Raw genomic sequence first — 23,463 nt, 5'->3', positions numbered from 1 at the left:
CCCTGCCACGAGCCCAAGGTCTCCTTGCCCTGGTTTGGGAAACACCCACCCGGGTGTCGTGAACTTGAGCAGCCGCGGGGAGCCCAGGAGCTGGAGCACCAGCTGGGCTGAGAGTTAAAGCTGCTGCTTCGGGTCAGATCTGTGCTAGAAATGCCTTGCCGCGGCTCTCTCTGCGAGTGAGGGGCTGGTGTAGCCACATTTCTCAAGGGTTTGGCCCAAATGCACCATTTGCTGGTGGCTGCTCAGCTCCTGAGCTGCTCCCCGGCTCCTGAGCCGCTCCCCGTGCTCTCCTCACGACAGAGCCAGCCGTATGTGGCAGAGCCCTTCCAGACAAAGGGCTCAGCAATGTGACTAACATCTGCCACATGTGGACACGTCCTTCTGCTGTTTAGTACTCGGCTGTGCTCTTTTTCACTGCCTTTCATACGAGCTGCATCCCCAAACCACTTCACAGAGCAGAATAATTAAAATCATGGGTACAAAGCCATGCAGGGAGAAGCAGCCCTCTCTGAGCCATCCAGAGAGTGGGAGGGTCACGTTCAGCCCCAAGGCTGCTCTGCAGGGTGAGGGGCAGATCCCTCCCTGGGTTCAGACACACCCAGGCCAAGTCTGGACAGATTTCTTTCATTCAGCCCCTTCAAGGGCTGGTAAACAATTTTCAAGGGTCATTAGAAGTATCACTGATTCTCAAAGCCCGACGTTCCCAGTAGGACCAGTGCACCCTGGCTGCTGGTGGGAGACAAGACACATGGCAGAGCAGGATGGCCATGGTGGGGATGGCAGAGGGCTGCTGCTTCTGCCCCTCAGTTTATCCTAAGGATCCTTCCAGCTCCTCCACTTTTCCCAACATGGGGACGCTGCCTTTTGCTGCCAACCAAGGGTGGAAGGACTGAGAGTCCCCAGGCTTCCCAAACAGGCCATCTGCAGGGCACAACTGGGGCATCTCAGGCCACAGATCCAATTTTGCAATGTTGCAGTAAAGCCTCAACCAGTTGGATGCCTCTTCTGCAGCGAGCAGTCTGTTTCTTGACACTTACTTCACTGCCCTCCCAGCACTGGGGCCGTCTCGCTCTGTCCTTCCCTGGGCTCTGGTTTCTGTCTGGATGCGAAGCGCTCATCCCCTTCCCATCCCCGTGACTGTGTGTTTCAGATTAAATCACGTTGGAGGCAGTCAGGAAAGTGTGAAGTAATTTTTATTTAGGGGATGAAAAAGTGTGAGGGAAATAAAAGAAGAAGGAGGTTCGCTGCAACCACGCTTGTCCAATATTAGTAACCGATTAGCAGGAAAATGCGGAGGAGCCGCAGCCATGAGCAGCGTGCGAGCGCTGCCAAGGCTGAGAGCCACATTACTCACTGAGTGGAAAGTCCAGGTAAAGCTCATCCCCTGGCTGCACATGTGGAAGTGATTTGGGCAGATCCTCTGTCAGAGTGGCTGACATCATGGCGAGAGGTATTTACAGCCGACGAGGAGAGCTCCTCCACGCAGACCTTTTCCCCCTCTCCCCCCACCCCTCCCCTTTTCTTCTTTAGATATAGTTTTTTTTTATTCTGAGCTGTTATTATAAAGCATTATTTATGAAGTGGTGAGAGTGTGAGCAGCACAGCCCTGCCAAACTTGGAGCACTTTTCATTGAACAGAATGAAAACGATTTTAACATGAGTATCTGAAGCAAAGATCCGCTGATTCTGGACAGCTTTATGGAGGCAGGCTATAAATTCTGAGCTCACAAATGCAGTTTCTTCACCAATGGGCTTCTCTTCACCTCTGGAAGTTTATTTTCAGTAAACACAAGCGACTCTCCAGCAGTTTCCAGAGGAGGATGTTAGCAGCTATTACTGTATCTGATCAGCTGCGACCCATGAGCCATTCCAGAGATGCTCAGGGATGTGTCTTCTGCTTTCCCTCACCATTGCACAAGGTCCCCTCCAGCTGTGGGGTCAGCAGGGAGTATCCCATGGGCTCAGCCATTCCAGACTCAATCTGAAGCCACTGGAGGCAGCAGGCCTGGTTCTGCCAACATCATGGAGCTTTTGGTTAAGCTGCAGCAGGACAAATCCCTCTTTGGTGCACCTACTGAGCTCCTCTGACAGAGGTCGTGCTCTGAGCCCGTGGGAATGGACCAGCTCAGGCTGACTGAAGCCTTCACCCACCTTGAGCTCCAGCCCCAGCCCAGCTGTCACCATCAGAGATCTGCTCAGACAGGAAAGGAAGAGGCACTCCACTCCCTTCACTCCCCATGCCACCACTGTCCCTTCACCTGCACATTCTCAGCACTCAGCAGCAGTGGCCTGCTTGCTCCTGGAGCAGGAGTCCCCTCTGCAGAGAGCCACTACTTGTGCCTTAGGTGATTTGGGAACTTTCTTGAACCCTATCCTGCCAGAAGCCTTTTCCTCACCTGGACATCACTGCCTGTGTTCACATGGACAAAAATGATGCAGAATCACAGAATCCTTTGAGCTGGAAGAGACCTTCAAGCTCATCCAGTCACAGAATCACAGAATTAACCAGGTTGGAAAGGATCTTTGAGATCATCAAGTCCAACCCAACCCTTAACCCAGTACTGCTAGGTCACCACTAAACAGTGTCCCTTGGCACTACATCTCCATTGCTTTGCAACTCCTCCAGGGATGGAGACTCCACCACTGTCCTGGACAGCCTGAGCCAGGCCTTGACAACACTTTTGGGGAAGGAATTGTTCCATGATGAGTTCGGGGGGAATGATCCCTGCCCTGGTCCTGCTGGCCACACTGTTTTTAGCAATGTACACACACCATCTGAGTGGGGCTAACACCAGAGGTGTCCTGCTCATCTCTTTCTTTAGGAGGATGTTCTCCTCTTTTCCAGCCTCCTTTTCTTGCACTCATCATCCTGGTGATTACTGGGAACATCTGGCAGCCAGGGGCAACCTGACAAGGGGATGTGCCACATGCTGCCAGGGGTGGGGGATGATGCTCCAGGCTGAGTAGGGCCAGCTTGAGGGATCAGGAGGCAGAGAAATACAGCAAGGGGCTGTCAGAAAAAAAGAACTGGGGAGAAAACCTTGCAGATGGAGGCCCAGCAATGCTCCAAGCCTGGACTGTGCCAGCACCCAAAGCCAGGGGAAGCATCTGATGGTTTCCAAACATGTAGTTGGGCATTTTCTGCTGGCAGGAGCCAGAAAGCAGTCATAAGCTGGTGGGGCCACAAGCCCCCATCCCCCTCTCGGGTGCATTTTGTGTAGAGATGGAGACCCAGGCTCTAAGCAGTGATCTCTGTCCCTGCCCCTCAGAGGTGACCTGCTGACAAGGGGATGTTTTGCTTCGCTCCCTTGCCTGGGCCGAAAGCAGCCAGCAGGGATTTGTATTTCTTTCTTTCTCACAGAGCTCGGAAAGCCAATTGCTGTCATATTATTTTTGTTTGGGATTTCATGTCAGTTCAGTATGCTACTGAAAAATATCCTCCCCACAGACGAGGGCTGTTGGGAAACCACAAGCTTCGTGAAATTCAAAATTGGTAAGCAACGAAATTATGAAACCACAGGAAATGAAATGAGCAATTCCTGCCATTCTTGCTCTTCCCCTCAACTCCTCCACGGCTCACAGGAAAAATGTGCATTCAATGGGGTGTCAGCAAAGGCTTCCTGTCCCCCCAGCTCCCTGAGAGGGGAGTGGGTGCTGAGAAGGATGGTGGGGGACAAAGCCATAGTGGGAAATGCTGACTCACGTTGACAGACACCACAAAGCTGGGAGTGACAAAAAGATTCATCAGGAGCAGTGGGAAGGGGATGACAGGAGATCCCCTGGTGACAACAGGCAGTGACATCTGCGACCTGCCAGTGCCCAGGATGAACACCAAGGGCAGCCCTGTGCCTGGGACAGCAGCAGCTCACGCTTTGCTGTGTGGTTGCTGGGCACAGGGCAGTGGGGCAGCTCGGTGCTGCTGCTCTGCCTGTTGTCTCCACCCTACACCTGGGACTGGCACAGCAAGCGCGTGCGGTGCCAACCCTGTGCCTGGCAAGGAGCAAGTCACTTGAGCTCTTGCTCCGGTGGAGTCTTGGTCCCTCCCAAGCTCATGGGGACAAAGCTACTGATTTGGGGAATGTCAACCATTACTATGTGACCCAGAACAGGTGCTCATAGCACATCTCCTTGCTGAGTCAAACCTTGTCCCATGATGTGGAGCCCTGGAGTCCTTCATCCTCTCTCAGCTCCGTGTGGCAAGTGGCAGCGGTGTGGTTCTGACTATGGCTGCTCTTCTCTGCGGCAGTTTGGTTCACATTTCACTGTTGACATATTTATGGGGTGATGATGCTGGGGCCATGGCCCCTGTGGGTGAGTGAGAGGCATCAGCATTTCTTCCCCTGTACGAAGAACACACTCACTGCATGAGTAGCTGGGAGCTGGAAGTTGTGGTACAACCAAATCCAGGAGCCCTCAGCGCTCCAAGTCATGATTTGTGTTGCTCCACAGGGAGAACAACCACAGCAGCCTCAGACCTTCACATTGCCAAGGTGCACCTCTTGGCTGGCTCTGGCAGTGAGCAAATCAGCAGGGTGCTGCTTGCAGCTGCTCTAATTCTCCATCTCAGGTGCTGGTGGAGTGTGTGGACTGCAAACATCCAGGTGTCTTCTCTGGCTAGAGGGGTTTGGAAGGGGTCGAGGTGTTGCTGGTGTTCAGGTGCAGCCTGTGGTTCAGGGACCATCCTTGCTGGGCAGCCTTACTGTGGCTCTTGGGAACCTCTTCAGCCACAGTGTAGGTGTTGAATTGATTGCTTACACAGCGTGGAGGGTGGGCAGGGATCTCCACTGGGTATGCGCTCCTTGCACCAAGCCCTTCACGCAGAGCCCTCTTTGGAGGGGGGTGGAAGAGCATCGCTGTGTTGCTTTGCTCTCTGTTGTCTCTGCAAGACGAAGCAGGAGCAGCCGCCAGCCCTGCTCTGCAGGTCCCTCTGAATCCTTTATCCGACAGCCCACTGAGGAGCAGCTTCCCTGAGGAGCACTCGTTGCCACTGGGGGATTGTCACAACCCACAGGGAGCAGAGCGGCAGCTCCTGAGCCCAGCAGCCCCGTGGAGAGCAGCCGCTCCGTGCACCGCGCGGCGCTGGCCGCAGTGCGATCTCCCGGTGCCCCGGATGAGCGACAAGGCTCCAGGATTTCCCCACGAAATGTCTAGGGACAGGGCAGAAAACGATGCTTTTCAATAACAAGGAAATATTCCCTGAATGAAACCAGATCTGTTTATCCTGAGCTCACTGTTGCAAATCATAGCAAAGAGAACCCGGTCCTGCAGAACGGATCCAACGTGGATGCGAACCACATGAGGCACAGGTTTGATCCAGCACAGAAACGTTCTGAATTTGCCCTTTCTTTTTTTTGAAATCTAATTTCTTATTGAAACAATGTGGTTTGCATGAAGGTTTTGATGTTTTGTTTTAAAACCACACATCTAATTTTAAATGTTTAAGGCTTATAAATAATACGGCAATTTCGATGCAGCCAAGGAAGATCTCATGCGAGAAACAGATAAATCAGTAAAGCAGGACCTCATTTGCATCTTTAACATGTGCCACATTTCATTCCCTCTCCTCCTTGGATGGGACTCAAAGGGACTCTCCAAAGAATTTGCCCCCACATCCCTGCTTCATCCTGAGATAGAAACAAATTCCAGTTGGGGGAAGGAAAAACCCCAAACGCACAACAACACAACAACATCAGCTTTTATCACAGATGTCAGCAATTAAATTGTCCATTAAATGAAACATTCACTCACCTTGTTTTTCTCTTTTCTCATGTGCTAAGATAGGAAATATTCCTCCCCCCTCTCCCCCAAATAGCTGCATTCCTCCAGGAAGGCTTCCCAGCACCTCCTAGTGTGGCTCTGGTGGGACATGAACTCTTGCAGAAGAACTCAGAGCTGCTCGTGGAGCTGGGGATGCCAAGCTCATTTGCCGCACTGGGACCAGTGTGGGGGCCCAGCTGCAGGATGAGTGCCTGTGTGCTGTGGGACCCCCCCTGTGACTGGGGCTGAGACCCTGGTGAGGTGACAGGGGCTGGCCAAGGCCAGGATATGTCCCAGGTCTCAAGGAGCACTCACCAAAGCAAGGATGCAAGGGGACAGCTGTCCCCTTCACCACCCTCAGGAACCTGCCCTGGAAGGGAATATCTCTGCCAGAGGTGCCCCTCCAGTTGGGCACTCCCTGGGTGAAGGGCACAACACGAACAAAGCCTCCTTCAAAGGACCCAAGATTGTTTAAGAGCCCCACACCCACCTCTGCTCTCCATGCCTGCACCCACCTTCTCAGCAAGGACACCTGAACCACAGCCACAAGACTACTCATTTTCACCTGCTCTTGTGCCATCACCTGCTCTTGGGTCATCAGCCATCCCATAATCACTCCAGTATTAACTAATTCTCTCCTTGCTTCCCCCCCCAGGATAGCTGCTGTCTCCTGCAGAAGGGTTAATGCCAGCCAATTAATTCAGCCACTCCATGGTGAAAATGAAGCAATTACTGTCCCTCCTCCTGTGGTGCCAGAGCGAGATCTCATCAGCACTTGTGTACAGCCCAGAAGGCACCAACAGGGGTGTCAGATGTGTTAATGGAAAACATTTTCCCTTATCCTTTGGCAAATCCAGCTGTTTCCACCAAGAAAGTGTGGAATTCCATCTGCAAGAGTCTATGTGGCCAGGCTGGGAGGGCATGAGGTGTTACAACGACCAGAGAGCACTGAGAAGTGGCCTAAACACTGAGCCATCCCTTCCCTGGTGCCTGGCCCTCTGCTCTCCTCGTTGGTGCTGTTGGATGAAACACCTCAAGTCTGAGCCATTTTATCAGCTGGTGTGAGGCAAGGTGCAGCTCTCAACTTTATGGGATCAGCAGCTTCATCTCCAGCTGAACTCCAGCTCATCCCAGAGGAGCCCTTGCAAGGGCTGCAGAGGTTGCAGCTGACACCTTGGTCAGTTCCAGTGTTTGTCTGCAAAGTGGATGAGAAAATGGAAAAAGCCAAACCTGAGGGTCTCTGTGTCCTGCTGAGTAATCGCTGTCCCACCTGACTCCCATTGTCATATGGAAATAATCCTGCTCTGTGCTGGGCTCAGGTGTGATGCCAGCAGTTCTGTCCCTGCTCTCAGCTCACTCCCTGTGGAAAGCAGGAGTTTTCCACCAGATGGAAATTCCAGACTGCAGGACACAGCTGTGACAGCTCTGGATCCAGCTCCAGTGGCTGCCCAGTGGGAACATGAGGAGACAGCACACCACAGACAGGGAGGGAAGAAATCCTCCGGCAGCAAGGGATGAGTGATCTGAGGGACAAAGAAATCTCTTAATGCAACAGCTCAAAAAGTTCTGCTGTCAGAAAAGGGAGAGGCAGAGGCAGGGGCACTGCAAGGCAGGTGACAAAGGGCTGCAGGATTTCCCAGGAAAGATGCCTGCAAGTTCAGCTCATGGCTGCAAGCTCAGCTCCTGCTTGAATGGTAAGAGCCAGATCACAACCAGTTGCAGGTCATTTCAAGCTCAATTAATCCCTCTCCTTGTACCTGATCCCTGTGCTGGCACCTAGGCAGTTCAAGTGCCCAGGAGCCAGGCTGGCAGCAGAGCTATCCCTGCCCCAGCTGTGCCATGCAGCCCAATTTGTGTTTGAGGCCAAAGCTCCTGGGGAGGAGGGAAGGCAAAGAGGTCAGGATGGGTGGGTGTGAGCTGCAGTGCGATAGGTTCTTGGCAGTGCTCAGCCCGCTTGGGACAGGGCTGCGTGGGGCTGGAACGTGCATTAGCAATGAGCAGGGCTGCAGACTCCACGGGGGAAGGAGCCAGGGAAAATCTCCTGGTGTTGCAAAAGGCTTTGATGAAAGCCAGGAGAATTAGCACTAAACCTCAGGCAGCGCCGTGTGAGCGTCGGGGCTGCACATCCTGCTGCTCAAGCTTGTTGGAAGCCTCTGAGCCTGTTTCTGAGTATCTATTTCCAGAGTTCTGGGAGATCTTTGGACTTTATTACAATTACAAAACTACATTGTGCTAAATCTCATCCTCTTTCCCAAGTCCAGCTGATCTAAATTCCAGGAAGATAAAAAACCCCCTCAGTTTGCACAGGGGTGTCCTGATTGCTCCATCCTTGCCCGATGGAAGGATTGGAGTGGGGAAAGTGTGGTGGGACCTCCTGGGGCTGGTGGGACATTGTTGCTTCTCAGATCCCTGTGTGAGAGGCAGCCCCAGGTTATTAGAAATAAACTGACAAGGAGGGAAGAAAAAGCTCTCATTTGCCTTTCATTAGAGTTTCAGGAGGGGTACAGGCCAATGTAACTCCTCTTTTCATGGGCAAAATGCCATTAAATGCTGCACTGCCCCATCCCTTTCCACTGTGCACTGTAAGGTGCCATGCTATGGATGGGCAGAGGAGCACAGTGCTCCCTTGGCAAGCTGGCACGATTGGGTCCAGGCTGCCCTGCAACCTCTGAGGGGCTGCTGGCCCCTGGGCATGGCATGGGGAGCACTGGCAGAGCTGGGAGTGACGGCAGCACGATGCCTCTTGGCACTGATTTCACAGGGATGCTGCAGCCCTGACCAAAAAGGTCCTGTTTGTTTCCCTTGGCAAGGAGCCCCACGCCTGTCCCTCTGTCTATTGACAGATGAATCAGAGCTGGCACCGGGAGCCAGAGCTGCTGGGGACGAGCGTGAGGGCGTGTGGCAGGCAGCAGTGAAAGCTGCGGCAGCGAAAGCTGCGGCAGTGAAAGCTGCAGCAGTGAGGCATCAGTCTTGTCGCTGCCAGCCTGGGAACACTGCAGCCCTTTCAAGACAGAGTCTCCTCATGTGGTGGTTGCCTGCACTTCTGCCTGCACTGCTGCCTGCACCTCCGCTGGTGCTGCTGCCTGCATTTCTGCTGGGCCATGTCCCAGTGCCCAGCCTGCTCGGAGCTGGGTTCCCCCCCCCATGCCAGTGTCTCCTTTCTGCTCCCGTGTGCCCCTCGCTTCCTCCCCTCTGCCTTCCCAGAACTAGCAGGAGAGCTGGTTGAAAAAAATAAACCCAACAACCCAGCAATTTTAATTCAGGATTAATAGACATTTTTTAGTCATTATTTTTCATAACTCAACAGGATTTATTTTGTTTGATCCTGGGATATAAAATCTTCCCCTTCAGGGAAATTCCCACTGAAGGGATGGACCTAAATGAGAGGTTTGTTTGCAACATTTCAGAAGCAGCATTCTTCTGGAAATGATGGCATTGCAGGGAGGGTTTGCAACCAGAGTTTGACTTTTGAGTGCAACACTCAGCTTGGCCTTAATTATGGAGCTGTCCCTGCTGCTTCATTAAACAGATAAGTAATAATAAGAAGCAGATTTGCTTAATGCCACTGTGGAGTTTGTGGGCCAAGCTCAGTTTGACTGATGCTGATGTGAGTACTTCAGGCCTGATAAACAACAGCAGCTATTGACTGTGGTGGAGACGATGCCATTGGAGCATCCTTCCCCCATGAGGTCTCTCCAGCCTGAGCAGTGCCACATCCCCGTGGCTCCCTGGCTGGTTGTGGCCAGCAGGCACTGGTGGGGGCTGGGACGCATTCTGATGTGTTTCTGCAGGATGATCTGTGAGCAGCCAAGCCAGGCAATGTGCAACATGTGGAAGCTGAGCTTGCCTGCACTCAAACCAGCCTCTTTGTGTCTACCATGTGCCAGTAACAAGGTCAAACCCCTCCTCTGTGCTGTGGCTGCTCTGGTACCACTTGGTATCAATTAGCTGTGGGAGGAGGTTGGTGGAACTGGGCAAACACTGGGTGAAGAGCACTGTGCTGGGTCACCCATTAACAGTCAATTGGCACAGGGAGCAGCCATCACAGGGTGTATTTCATCTGGGAGCACAGCCCCAGTATGGCTGCGAGCAATTCAGAGGTGGAGGATGAAGTGTGATAGCTCTCTGCTTGGCTGCAGCCACAAAGGAGTGTGGTGCTGAGCCTGGTGCCTGCAGCCCTGCCTGGAGCAAGGTTCTGCTCACCCAGCACAGGGCCAGTCCTGCCTGCCCCAGCTCCTGCTGGAAGCTCACCCCATGCTGCTGGGGAGCTGCATCCCTGGAGGGATGATATGGGCCAGAGTGGGGTGCTTCAGAAGGGAGGGCGGATGGCCCAAGGTATGGGTCTGAGGGAAAGGATGGGCAGGACTGGGATTGCTCAGCCTGCAGGTGTGAGGACCAGGGAGGTGTTTGTGTGTGCTGTGAGCTACATTGCAATGAGGGCTTCAGGCCACACAACCACTTTCTGTTTGCTATACCTGGGTGATGTGGGCAGTCCCATGGAGCTTAGAGGAAAGTCTGGTGGCTTAAATGCATTGCTGGAGCTGTCCCAGAGACAGGAAAGACCAAGACCTCTCAAGTGGTGATGGGGGGGCCAGGCTCTGCATGGGGAACTTGATGCCTCTCCACAGGGCCACAGAGCAGGGCTGGTTCACAGCAGCTGGGGACAGTTCCTGAGCATGCTGGGATCATGCCCACTGTGCTTTGGCCAAGAAAGGTTGGACCAGGTGATCCTTGAGGTGCCTTTCACCCTGGGATTCTGTGATTTTGTGCTTCTCCCTTTCCCCAGCTCCCCAGGACTGAGACTGGGGCAGCACAGGCACTGCTGAACCCAGGGGTCCCTCACCCTCAGCTCTCCAACACCGATGTTTTCATGTGGACACACCAAGAGTTGACAACATTTCTGCCAACAGCAAGATGCTGCCTTGCCATGCTCCCAGCTGGTCATGCCAGCTCAGCACAGGTTGTCCCAGTCCTACCAGCCCCACCCAGTCCTACTGCAGCGAGTGTGCAGGTCTCTGCTCCTGCACAGTGGAACAGGGCATGGCTGGACGTGGGGAATGGGATCTGCAGCTAGCAACCAGCTCCAGAGAAGCAAAGGTTTTCACTGCCACTCATCTTCTAGATAGTCTGATTAGAACAATGGAGCTGATTAATGCAAACCAGATATGAAATTCAGAAAGAGGAAGGGAAAGAATGAACACTGCTCATCCCCCAGTGCTGCCCAGGAGTTGAGGAGTTGCACAGCCACATTCTCCTCCTGCTGAGTAGTCCTGTCCTAAGAGCTGGGAGCAGCATGTGGTGAGGGTAATGCTGGCACCAGGGAGCTGTAGACATGGACCATGCACCCTGGCCCCTGGCTGGTGAGGACATCAACATGTGTGGGTTTAGTCCAGTGAGTACCTCCACCAAGGTCTGTGCACTATGGGCACAGAGGAGAGAAGCACAAAATAAAGGATTTGGGGGACAGAGAGGGAAACACCAGCACCTGACCTCCTTCTTTCGGAGTCGGTGCGAGATCTCTCCAATCCCTGCGTAGAAATTAACTTATAAATTAAACACAAACTTTAAGCTGATGACATCCTTTAAAACAAACAACAACATTGGTATCTTGCTAGCAATCAGCTCCTGATCAATCCTCTGCATCTGCTCAAACGTGCTGTTACCCTCCAGTGTCTGCAGCTCCTCCATAGGCTGCAGCATCCTGAATCAAAGAGGTCTTTCACACGAACATCACGGGCTGAAAACAATGGAGCTGAACACCACTTCTTCAGCTTAAATTGCTAACAGACCACGAAATTAAATAGATTTTTTCCATCTGAGAGCTCTCTGCAGCAGAGTTGATCACGAAGGACCTGGTGCTATCTACAAATAAGCAAGCAGGAAGCAGAGCTCAGGGATCACTGAGGCTTTCGCTCAGGCCTGGGGGAGCTGCAGCAAAAGAAGCCCCCAGAGCTGTGTCTGATGCTCTGGTGTCTGCTCTGCCACCTTCCCTTATGGATTGGGCAGTTTGAAATGCCTCTGGGGAGGGCTGGGGCAGCTCCACCCCATCTTGGAGGATGGAAGAGTTGGGTCTGTGCTCCCTCAGGTCATATTTGAACTGCTCAGGGATGGTCAGTGATTCTCCAACCTCGTGTGCAGGATGCAGGAGCAGTGCAAAGCCACCAGAACGGTGCCTGGCCCCTGCTGCAGTCTGGGACAGGCTGGAAGGTGAAATGGAGCCCAGGAGTCCCAGGGGAGGTTTGCCATGGTGGTGCCACCCACTGTCTGCTCTGCCCCTGTGCCTGGCTTGCTCACAGGGCCACAGGGGCTTTTGGGTCACATTTTGGTCCAAAAATCTCAAAATCTGGGGGGGGGGGAAAAGGTTGTGCTAAAATTGAGCTTCCCCCCGAGTTACTTTCTTGGCAAAAATACAAGCTGTGTGACAGCTGCTGCTGCAGACACTGAAAATATTCATTCATCACAGAAAATAAAAGATTCCTCCTTGCCTCTCAGCCCAGAGCTCATGTAATCAGCATGTAACTAAATTAGAAATGGGTGACTTTGCTCAGATTCGGTTTCACATGATCCAGACAAGACCTGTCCGCTTGACTCATCTGGGAACTCGGGCTTTATTAGATCTTCAGAAGTTCAATAATGCTCAGAAAAATGCAAAGAAAGAAAAAAGATTAGACAAAGAAGAAGATAACTTCTATGATATGTAGCTAGTGCCTGCCAGGCCTGGCTCACCACAGCAACTTTTGTGTTCTGACTTTCTGACATTAAACCCAGGCTCTTTGAACACAGACTTTGCTGGTTTGCTCACTGCTGGGATTATTTTTCTGCTGCTTAGTTGGAGGTGCAATGTCATGGAGCTGGGAGTGCAATGCCCTGGATCTTGGGGTTCAGTGTCCAGAAACGGGTGTTGCAATGCCTAGGAGCTGGGAGCTCAGTGCTCAGGACCTGGAGATGCAATGCCCAGAACCTGCAGGTTTCAATGCCCAGGAGCCAGGGTTCCAATGCCTGGAACCTGGGGGTCCAATGCCCTGGAGCTGGGGGTCTAATGCCCAGAATCTGGGGATCCAATGCCCAGAACCTGGGGATCCAGTGCCCTGGAGCTGGGGGTGCAGTGCCCAGAAACAGGTATTGCAATGCCTAGGAGCCGGGAGCTCAATGCTCAGGACGTGGAGACCCAACACCCAGAAGCTGCAGGTTTCAATGCCCAGGAGCCAGGGTTCCAATGCCCAGAACCTGGGGATCCAATGCCCTGGAGCTGGGGGTCCAACGCTCAGAACCTGGGGCTCCAACGCCCTGGAGCTGGGGGTTCCAGACCACAGCCTCACCATCAGTGCCGGGCTTGCACCGATCGCCAGCAGCCGCGGAGGCTCCGTCTCCGTCTCCGCGTGTCCGTGGTGGCTCCGGGCCCCGCGGGGAGCTTTGCGCAAGGCGATGGCTGTGAGGATTTGCACATAAGTCACAGGGTTTAACCCAAATCCAATTTGCCAGCGAGGAGTGTTGGTTTAGATTAGGGAAGAACAATTCACTTGTGGGTGTGCTGGGAGGGGAGCGGGCGCAGGGCGGGGGCCGAGGGGGAGCCTTTTCCCTGCCCACCACCAGTTTCAGCGGAGAGTTCACTGAGCCTGAATGAAAACAAATGTAAAACTGATAGGTACATTTGTAACCCATTACCAGGCGGGCTTTATGAAACCCTAAACGCGCTGGCGAGGGGGGGGAGGGAGGTGGCGGCTTCCAAAATATTTTTTTTTTTTTTTTCCCCCTGAATTGAGAAAGTTAACTTCAGATCGCGGCCGGTTCCCAGGCCGAGCCCCTGCGCCTGAACCCAGCAGCCGCCGGAAAACAAACCCTGGCTGCACCTTGATCCAATTACTGCCACCAAGAGAGGCCTCGCTGCCCTGGCAGGGCTCAGCCACCCCGGGGTGGGGGGGATGGGGGTCAGGATGCTTGGTGCTGGGTACAGGTGCTGGGGACAGGGTGCTGGGTGCAGGATACTGGGTGCAGAGTATGGGTGCTGGGTGCAGGATACTGGGTGCAGGTGGTGGGTACAGGGTGCTGGGTGCAGGATACTGGCTGCAGAGTATGGGTGCTGGGTGCAGGGTACTGGGTGCAGGGTATGGGTGCTGGGTGCAGGGTACTGGGTGCAGGGTATGGGTGCTGGGTGCAGGGTGTAGGGTACTGGGTGCAAGGTATGGGTGCTGGGTGCAGGGTATTGGTGCTGGGCGAAGGAAGGTGCAGGGTGCTGGATACTGGGCACAGGGTATGGGTGCTGGGTGCCGGTGCTGGGGGCGGGGTGCAGGTGCATGGCATTGGGTGCAGGATGCTGGGAGCAGACTCATTGCTCAGCTCCTGCTGGTGGAGCACCCAGGGAACACTGCAGGTGCCAGCAGGAGCAGGGAGCACCCTGCACCTAGGCAAAGGAGCTGTGAGGTGCTTTCCATGCCCGGTGAGGCAGCGCAGAGCTCGCAGAGGTTTGGAGTGCAGCAGGTCAGGTCCCTCCAACAAGTGTGTGGGCAGATATTGTCAGCCTGCTGAAGCAGCTTGGCCAAATATGGGCAGAATCCCTCACACGTGGCCAGATTTCAATCCTCTGGCTCAGGGCATGACAGACTGAGGGGTTGTCAAGGAAGGGTTTTGCCAAACTGTTTGTTTAAATATGGCAGAAATGTTTCCCTTCCCCTCCTTTTCAGAGGCAACTGAACCATTTCAGGTGAAACTTCCCCCCCAAAACAAACCCCAGGGAAACAAATGCATCCCGGGGAAGGCAGGCAGGCAGCTGAGGAAATGTCAGCCCAGCTGGATTGTGTTCTGCAGATTTAATAGCAACTGCGTGCTGGTGGCAGTTAATCAGAGGTGCTGGTAATTGAAGGTGCTGGTAATTGGAGGTGCCTGGCAGCCTTAACAGGGCCTGTCTGCAGAAGGGCCGGGAAGAACTTTGAGTTTCCTAGTTGTAGAAATAGAATTTAAAGAAACAAACCAACTAAAAAAGAATGCAGAATAGAAGAGACAAATGAGATAAAAAGAGATAAATCAAGTTTTCAGTCAGCACCACAACAGCCTCTGCATTGTCACTGCCCTGTCCCAGTGCAGAACTCCTGGCACAGGAGAAGGTGCCAGTTTGCACCAGCTGGATGGGAGGGATGTGAGCACATGGAATGAAAACTGCCAGATGTGACAGGTGAGGAGCTGGGGTTTGGTCACCCCACGGACATCTGGGCTCTGGGAATGGAGCCCCAGGAAGGTGTTGGGGCACAGTGTGGCTGGAGAGATGAACCTGGGGTGTGAGAATGGCATCTGAGGCTCAGGGGTGACCTCACTGCTCTCTACAACTACCTGAAAGGTGGTTGTAGCCAGGAAGGGGTTGGTCTCTTCTCTCTAGCAACCAGCACCAGAACAAGGGGACACAGTCTCAAGCTGTGCCAGGGGAAGTTTAGGCTCGAGGTGAGGAGAAAGTTCTTCACGGAGAGAGTCGTTAGCCATTGGAATGTGCTGCCCAGGGAGGTGGTGGAGTCACCATCCCTGGAGGTGTTCAAGAGGGGATTGGATGTGGCACTTGGTGCCATGGTCTAGTCATGAGGTCTGTGGTGGCAGGTTGGACTCGATGATCTTTGAGGTCTCTTCCAACCTTGGTGGTACTGCGATACTGTGATCTGCCCCAGCCAGCCCCCAGCTCAGAGAGACCCTTCATGCTGTTAGGCTGTCATCCTTGTCCCACAGGAAGGAAACCTGTGGGGACACCTGAACTGCAGAATGGGAATGGCAGTGAATTTCCACCTAAGCAGCACAGCTGCTGCAAGGCTGCAACTCGCTCCACTTGCTGAGCACCAGAACACACTCTGGGGTCAGGTTCCTAAGTGTCAGTGATGGAACCTGCCAGTGCAGGAGCATTTGATGGATGTACTCACACTGAACATTTGACCCTTGAATCCTGTGCAATGCACATGACTTTTGACAGAAGAAATCTTGGGATTTATTTCTTAAAGGAAAATAAATGTGATTTGGGAATAAATCAGTGGAACATGACTTTGCTTGGCAGAACAAGCCAAGTGGAGACATGGAAAAATAAACTCTTTCTGACAACTCCTGCTGAAAGATTCTCATCTCTCCAGGTCATGGGATCAACAGCAAGAATGGCAGCCACTTGAACTCTGGCAGGCAGCCCTCCATGGCTTTGACAGATGTTCCTGGCACTACAGCAGGAGGATGCTTTGCTGATTGCTTCTGCTCCGGACACGGCTCCTGGGCAGCTGCAGAGCTCCCAAGTACTGTGCTGGGAGGCTGCAGCTCTGGGAGCACTCCTGGTTCAGTAAGTGATGTCCTCATGAAGATCCTGGCACTGGGCATCATCTCTGGGGGACACACTTGAGGCCCTCCCCAGCTTCTCCCTGCATCCCCTCACAGTGTGGAGGTGGTGGGTTACAAGGCACTGGTGGCTCAGGGGTTAAACAGGCGTTAGGGCACAGGTTGAAGAGCTCCAGCTCCACTTGCAGCCTCTGAAGATGCTGAAGCATCTCAAAAGGGTTCCAGAGGCACTGGGAGATTGTGTCCACCTCCCTTTGCACCACCTGTGGATGTGTGGATTTGGATCCCGATGTCCTTGGAGGAAAGAGCCACTCAGTGCAGACTGCCCAGTTCCTGCCCCTTGGGGCTCTGCACTCCTGGCGGAGCCCAATCCTCCCTGCCCTCCCTTTGCCTACAGGAGGTGACAGGATTGAGCCAACAAAAAGTGATCTGGGAAGGCTGGCAGGACAAAGCCCCACTGCAAGCTCAAAAAGTGGCACCTGGAGTCCCAGCAAAGTCCCCAAAATGGGGAGAAATTCTCATTTAATTTGGTTCATTTGTTGTAATGATTCTTCACCGTGGGCCATATTAAACACTTCAGTGATTTTTGCCTCTAAAACCCTCTTGCAGGGATCGTGATGAAAGGTATATTTATTGTACTTCAGCTTGGAAAGTTGTTTCAGATGTTTCCAATTCATCAACCAGTTCAGACATCTGTTCCTGGTTGGGGCAGAAAAGCTTAACTTGCACACACACACACACCAAAAGTGCTCATTTTGGAGGCTTTTATGACGAGCTTTCTAATCCTAACAAGTTGTCAAGTTGTGCTGATAGCCAGGTCACCCGTGGCCCCCAGCACCCTGCTTGCCAGGTAGGAGCCCACGGTGGCCACATGGCTCCAGGGGCTTAGTGATGGTTCTTCACCCCCAGGGCTATGCACCCAGCAGGGCTGGAGGGCAGAGAGATTCCCCCTGGTGCCACCCCAGGAGGGGCTGGGCTGGGTGGGCTGGGGCTGGGGCTGGGCAGCCAGACCAAGAGGCTCATCTTGGGATTGCAAAATCTGGCTTTAAATTGGATCAAAATGCTAATATTTAGAAATACTCCACTAGAGAAAATAAAAAAGACCTCAAAGCAAAATTTGGAGGGAGGGGAACTGAAACATTTCATCGAGGCAAAAAAAAACCCCAACCACCCAAAACCCCCTGAAAATCAATCAGCTTTGTTTGGGGCACAACTTTTTCAATCAAAAGAACCTAGCCCACCCCCCCAGCAAAGGCAATGAGGTCACTGCCAAGAGAAAATAAAATCAAAATGATTCATTCAGAAAATGTCCAAACAGGATGTTGTGATAGTGTCAGCAGGCTAGCTCCAGATTTCTTTTGAAAGACCTTTGGGTGAAATGCACCAGGTTGCAGGAGGTGGTGTGATTTCAGAAGAAGAACCACATGGGCTGACAGGACAGGGGGGAGGCTCAGCTCCCTCCCCGGTCACTGGCCTCAGTTTTGCTCCATCATGGTGATACTGGCTGCTGAGGGCTGAGGCTGCGGCGAGTCCCAGCAGCTCCTATCCCAAAAGCTGAGCCATGAGGCCAAGCTGAAGGCAGGCACTTTTTGTGCTTTCCAGCAATAAACCCCCCAGATCTGAGCAAGATGCACAGGCAGACACCCCCAGGCCCCAACAACTCCCAGGCTGTCTCCTTCCCCTCTTCCCTCCTGGCCATCCCTGGGCTGGCCATGCTCAGCACTGTGGACCCACTGTGGGCTGCTCTGTGCTGTGGCAATGCCAGAGGTGGGCAAGTAGAGCACTCAGCCCCACACTGGGAGCTGCTGAGCAGCAGCTGAGGATGCCCCAGAGCATCAGGAGCCCTTGCAGTGCTGACAAACAGCTGGGTGGTGTCTGCAGATGCCTCTGTCTCACCAAGAGCTCTTGCTGTGGGGGTGTGATGGATGGGCTAGGGGCTTGTTTCCAACCAACACACAGTAGAAGTTGTGTCCTACTGGGACAGAGCCAGTTAGGGAATGATGAACTGCAGCAATCTGATCCTGATGGTGCAGAGAAAGCTTCTCATGCTCCAGCCAAGGAGAAGGAGAGGTGCTCTGAAGGACCTGAGGATGGATCCATCTCTCAGCTGCAGTCAGTTGCAGCCAATTGCAAACAGACACAGCTTGCATGGGAAGGCTGGGCTGGAGTGAGCATGCTGGATGAGATTCTGGACCCAGGCGTTTCCTGAGCTTCATTCCTTCTCCTTGGCATTTAGTGAGGTTCCCAAGGACTTGCCAGGTCTGCACAGAAAGGACAGAGCCCCAACAGGGCAGTGCCTCAGCTGCAGACAGAAGGCTTTGGTCATCTAACAGATAAGCTATGGGTTTTGGTGGGGCCAGAGGACACCTTACCAGGTGTCAGTGCCATGACATGCCCCTGTCCTCCATCTGAAGGTCTTGGTGGGTAGCTGTGGGTGCCTGACAGCAGGCATGGAGTGAGCAGCCTCCCTTGGACCTAGAGCACATCTGGATTCCGCAGCCATGCCACTGGGTTTGGTGATGGAGGTGACTTCCCAGTACAGTCATGGAGACTGAGGAGTGAGGTGCTACCTGCCCCCACCCTGAAGGTGAGCAGGGGGCTGGGGACCCTCTGGGCAGTGCTGGCAGCTATGAGAAGCACCAGCTCCCAGCGCCAGGCTGCTGTCCCGGGAGAGCAGGGCTCAGGGAATGTCAGCTCCTTAATTAATCCTGAGCCTTGTCACCTACCTGGGGTGTGAACCCCCAGACACGATCTGCGTCTGGCCTGGAGGAGAGTGAGAAAAGTTAATTGAAGCATGTTCTTAGCTTCACACAGAAGCTCTCCTGTTCTTCTGTGCCAGGCAGCCTGAGAGCTTCCCAGAGCCTAATCCCCGGTGAGAGCCAGACTGGGGAATGCTGCAAATCCCGGCCGGGGGAATCTGCCGCCCGGATTCTTTAATTAAAGCAAATGTTGCCATGGTGGGGCATAGAAAGCTCTTGACAGATGCAAGCTGGGGAACAAGAGGCAAGGCACAATCTCATTAGCACCTGCAGCTCCATCTGGTTATTGGATTGGGATGCTTTGAATTTTTATCCTGTGGTCCCCTTAGGTTCTCAGCCCTCGCGCGGTGCCGAGGCGCAGGTTTGGGGCAGGTCACAGGTGTCCCTGCTCTGACCAGCACTGGCTCGTGGCCCAGCATGTGGGACCCTCCCTGTGGGTGTCAGAGAAGCAACAGCTTCTGCTCTGCATTTAGGAACTAGGCAGGTTCTGGGGGCTCATGCCTGGCGTGGATGAAGTGCATCCATTAACACAGCCCCGATCCAGCAGGAAGGATCCTGGGAGCTGGGCACCTCCAGGTGCTCCTGCCCGGGCTGATGGTGGCCCAGGATGAGCTGAGTTTCAACATTCACTAAGTGCAGAGCCTTGCTATTTCGCATCCTGCACCCCACCCTGGCACAACTCCTGTCCCCAGCCTGTCCCCACGGCGGCTGCAATCCACAGCTGGGTGTGACGCAGCCTCTGGGGTGGCTCTTGGCCCCGCAGCGCCGAGTGGCACTTGCTGGTGCTGCTGCTGTGCTTCCAATTAGCTCACATCTGCTGCAGCTCTCCTTCCCTCCAGCCCCCTCAAGTGCCTGCAAGTGATTTTATGCAGTAATAACAGAAATCACGAAACCTGAAATGAATCTAAACAAAAGGAATCATTCAAATTACCCTTAACCCTTTAAAGACCCGGCCCTGTCCGTAACAAAGAGGCTCAGGTTTGATGTTCTTTGTGACACAGATCCAGCATCTTGGCCAAATGAGTCATGACCTGCAGGAGAACCCAGCTGCACGCCCAGCTCGGGCTGCCAAGCACAATGGATCATTTATGCTGGGACTCTCTGACACAGATGTGTGGGGCAGCCCCCCGTGGCTCACATGGCATCCGGCAGCAAACTTAGCCTCTGCTGTGCCGTGCGAGCTGGAGGTCCCACAGTGACACCTGACTTCACTTTCTAGAGTCCTTCTGCTGGAGGTAATAGCTGTGTTTGGGCTGGAAAAGCTGCTGGGCTGTCCTGTTTTCTCCTCCAGAGTGCAATGCAGTGTGATGCAAGATCTCATTTCTCCTTGGCTGAGGGAAACTGCTTTGCTCTGCTCTGCTGCTCCAGTGCAGCTCAGAGTGGGACTCCGCTGAGTATTCCTTGTGGCATGGCTCCCACAGACCGCAGGGGTCCTTCTGGATGGGCAGGTGGAGCACTGCTGATGTTCTCTAGAGCAACATGCAAACCCATGGCCCAGGATGTGGTGAGTCACCAGCAGAGCTTGCAGGGAGCCAGCAGTGCCCAGAGCCCTGGTGACCTGCTGCCCTGAGCCTGTGGTGCTCTGTCCCACAGCACATGGCTATGTCCCATGGGGCTGTTGGCCATGCTGCTGTCCCAGAGAATCGCTGCAGGCTCACAGGGAAAGGAACAGGTCCTTTGCTGAGGTCTGCCCTGTGGTTTCCCATAGAAGCAGCTATGTCCAGGGAGCAGTTGCCTCCTGGAGTTCTGCTTTATCAGCCAGAAGCTCTGCAGACCCACCAAGTGCTGTCTCCTGGTCTCTCCTTTGTTCTTCTCTAGTCTGTGAAGCTGAGATCTCCCCCACTGCTCCACCTTCCCACTGCAAGCGTCACCCCCCTGAGTGACTCATGCTGATACCCAGTGTGCTCAGCACCCTCTGCAGTGACTGGGGCAGGCTCCCTCTGGGATGAGTGGGTGGCTTTGACTGCAGATCCCTTGGTCAGCAGAGGGTAGGCAAGGACTCAGTGTGCCTCTGCTGCACAGCAGGCAGAGCCCAGCGACAACGGTCTCAGCCCATGAATGGAGCTGTCCTACACCATGGCCACCCTGGGATTCCTGGCCTGGAAGGCTCCAGATGTCCACAGCATTTTTATTACTGTTCTCCAGAATTCTCAAAGGCCCAAATAACAAAGATTTTATTTTAATTTTTTTAAAGTTTTTTTTGTTAGGAACCCACCAGCTTCTTTCAACATGGCCCAATTCTGAGGCATTTCTGTGGGTTGTTGCAAATGACCCCCAAGCAGGAGGTTAATGCTGGTGGTTGTGGTTAGCAGTCACCCACGAGCTGGAGGCTTCTGACACTGCTAATAAGGCACATGTGTGTAAAGGGAGAATGCAGCATGTGGCAGCACCAGGATTTCCTGCATTCGGGGCTGTCTGGAGCTCTCTGCCCGATGAGCAGCCAGGGCTCAGGTTTCCCTGACCTGCTGGGGCAGGCTCCCAGCACATGAACCTGGCCAGCAGCAGGATGGTGCTGCCATTCCAACCTTCTCCTCTGCTGCCTGCAAGGAGCTGGGCCTTGGCACCGGTCCTGGGATGGAAGAGGATTCTACAGCTACCAGCATCTGAGAGGGCATAGTGTGGGTGGGCAGTGCTTCCCTCCCTCTGCCTCACCAGTGGATCAGCACATGTCCTGCTGGTCTTCAACAACCCAGGGGCAGAGGGCTCTGATTCTGACTCATGATCCATCTGCATCTAGGGCTGGTTGTGATTTAATACTGGTTATTTGCATTACAGAGACCAAGAGTCCAGGAACTCTTGTGTGGCAACGAGCATCTCTTGGGCCTGTCCACACAGCCAGTATCTCCACAGGCTTTCTGTTCCAGCAGCAGAGAGCCACTCCTGCTTTCTCTGCACATAGCAGCCCAACCTCTCCTGTTTTCTCTGCTGCCCTCATTTCCAGGCTCCAAAATTCCCAAATAAGCTCAACCCCAACCCAAGCAGCTGACTGGGGACACCACAGCAGAGCAGTGAACAAAGCACCAACTCATCAGTGCTGGCGTGATGGCAGCTAATGGTTACTTGTCCTCCCATATCCCCTGGATGAACACTTTGAACACTTGGCTGACTTAAGGGAATGAAAGGAGCATTATGAATGATTTAGTCAATAAATTCATGTCCACCTCTCCAGAGGCATGTCAGAAGGAAAAGTGGAGAAGGCTCCTGAGCAGGGTAGAAGGGCAGGAAGAAAGCAAATTCCCTATGGCACGGGGAAGGTGATGGCTTGGTGGCCACAGATGTGTGTGTATGAAGCCCATTCTCACCTCAGTCAATCAGACAAATGACTCCAAGCTCAGAGCTCTCCAGAACACTGCCTCAGAAGCAGTGCTTTGCCAAGCTTCTCTGCTAAGGCAATGCTGCTTTCCCGGCACCAGCAGCACGTTCTGCTGTCACTCCGGAGCAGCTTGTTCTGCAGAGGGGGGGATCTGCGCTCCTCATCCTCTGCAGCCACAGTAAATGTGTTTTTCACTTTCTTACCAGGCTTAAAAATAGCATTCAGGGTTGGGTGGGTTTTTTTTGGTTGGGTTTGGTTTTTGGGTGTGGTTTTTTTTTTTTGGCTGATCACATGATTTAGGGAGAAAGAGGAAAAAAAAAAAAACCCCAACAACCCAAAAGCTAATTGAATGATGCAGGGAGTAAAAACATGTGGCACAGTAAAAACAAATTAGGTTCACATATGTTTTGTGTAAGCCTCAAGACTTGTCTGTATTAGATATCAGTAATGAAAAGAATATTAAACTCTACCAGCACAAAACACCAGATGCTTAGGAATTCAAAGAGGAACAGTGCACTTGCATTGGATGCTCCTGGATGGAAAATGCCCACAAATAAGCTGCTTTTTTTTTTCCCCCCTTCTTCTTCTGCTTTCTTTTTTCTTTCCTTAGCTGTGGAAAAAAACCTACAGTTCCTCTACTTTTTAGTAGCTTTGCACAAGTTTTTAGGTGCTGGTGCAGGGTCACTGAGGCTGGCTGAGCTTCACTCTATGGGCTAGCTGCTCGCCCAGGGGGTGGGACCAGGGGACACGCCTGGAGGACAGCCGTATGCCAGGCAGTGCAAGCAACGCAGATGGGAGCTGCCGGACCCTGTATGCCTGGAGCTGGAGGGGCTCAGGCAGGGGCTGTGGCAGGGCCAGGGTTACCAGGATGAGCCCGGCTCTACTCTCCCTATGGCTCAGTGACAGCCATGAGGAGCCAGCTTTGCCTTGGGTTTGCCCTGTGGAGTGGAGAGAGGCACGGGTGGCAGTAGGAAGGCATGTCCCATCTTTGTCCCCAGCCCATCAGGAGGGCCCCGGGGTGCAGCCCCAGGCCCTGGGCAGCAGCGTGTGTTTCTCCCTCCTGTTTATGAGCTGCGAGTGGGGATCCTCGGTGTGAGTCACCGCCCGCAGCCACGAGTCAACCACAACTGTAACTTTCCAGCTTGCTTGCAAAGAGGAGGGAGGGCAGCGTGAAGAGGGAGGAAGAGCTGGAAAACGTTAGGGAAAGGCAGCAAAGGCTCTACAGAGACCAGAGGCAGCTGAGAAAAACAACAAACGGTCTTAGAAGGATATTAACATTTTAACGAGAATTCCTTTAATTTAATCACAATGAGATTCACCAAGAAGAGGAAGAAACAGAAA

Source organism: Dryobates pubescens, chromosome 20, assembly GCF_014839835.1.
Source record: "Dryobates pubescens isolate bDryPub1 chromosome 20, bDryPub1.pri, whole genome shotgun sequence".
Classification (NCBI taxonomy): Eukaryota; Metazoa; Chordata; class Aves; order Piciformes; family Picidae; genus Dryobates; species Dryobates pubescens.
The sequence above is the reverse complement of the archived record's forward strand: the minus strand, read 5'-3'. Positions refer to the sequence as shown.